A 1174-nucleotide genomic window follows, 5' to 3' on the forward strand; every position below is an offset into this window, starting at 1 on the left:
CAAAGGAGCCTGGAAATCTACAGTCCATAAGATCTCAAAGAGTTCGGACACAATGGAAGTGACTTAGCACACTTGCAGTAGCAAATTCCTCACTTGGATAGCTTATGTATAATTCACTCCTTTTATTCATATATAGCTTCAGAATAACTCATTGTAAGGCCTGCATAGTTAGTACAAGTCCAGAATCTCTTATTTGGTACTGTTGTGGAGAGAGGTGATTGGGAATTCAGAATTTTTACTATTTTGTAGGGAAGGTGAGTTAGGTCTTTTCCAATTTTACATGTATACACTGTGTGAATCTGTTCTATCCACTGTTTTGCCTTTTACTTAAATGTCAAAGTCTGGGTGTTTGGTGCATTCATTACTAAGCATAAGTAGTTTTATTCTGTGAATAAGCAAGCAAGGAGAAATCCTGTGCTGCTTTGGGAATAAGTTCCTAAGTAGCATGCATCTATCATGTTGCAGACTATTTGCTAAAACAGTGTACGTTGCCTATTCCATGTTATTTCCATTGTGTCACACAATGCAGGGCAAGTGCAGCCTGAGGTTCTGTTAAACTATCCTGTTAATGCAAACTGCATGAAGTGCATAATGACATCATAATAAAATTTCTCAATGGCATTTTTCTTTGGGATTTGGGCTTAGTAGGTGGCCCTAAAATATATTACATGGATCTTATTATTAGTCTGAATAACGTCCAGTGTGAATGTTGTGGTTTCCTAGATCCCTCTTCCAGTGGCAATGAGAGTGTCTCCCCCTTCACTGTCTATTTCTTCATGCATGCCTGCTTTGACAGGCTTCATGGGATTCACCGAGACGCAGATGGTCTGCACACAGTTCCCTCAAGCATAAAACATTTCGGTACTTGTTGTCAGGATCTTAAATTGCACACTGTTCTTTGATTATTTTCAAATTCTGGACTTGCTGTAGGAAGTCAAATGAAAACTATTTGTATAAAAGAATCAAGAGCACAAGTTGAATTAAAGGGGCAAGCATTTGAGTTGAAACTAAATCTTATGGAAAATTCACTGACACTTTTTTTTGCCTGTCATTGATATTATTTTCCTATAACCTCTGATAATATTAAGCAGTGCTTAAGGTGTTTCATTTATTAAACTAAAAAAAATAAATACAAGGGCTTTTCCTTTTTCCAAATACACTAAAGTGAAAATAT

The sequence above is a fragment of the Odocoileus virginianus genome, chromosome 13 (assembly GCF_023699985.2).
Source record: "Odocoileus virginianus isolate 20LAN1187 ecotype Illinois chromosome 13, Ovbor_1.2, whole genome shotgun sequence".
Lineage (NCBI taxonomy): Eukaryota > Metazoa > Chordata > Mammalia > Artiodactyla > Cervidae > Odocoileus > Odocoileus virginianus.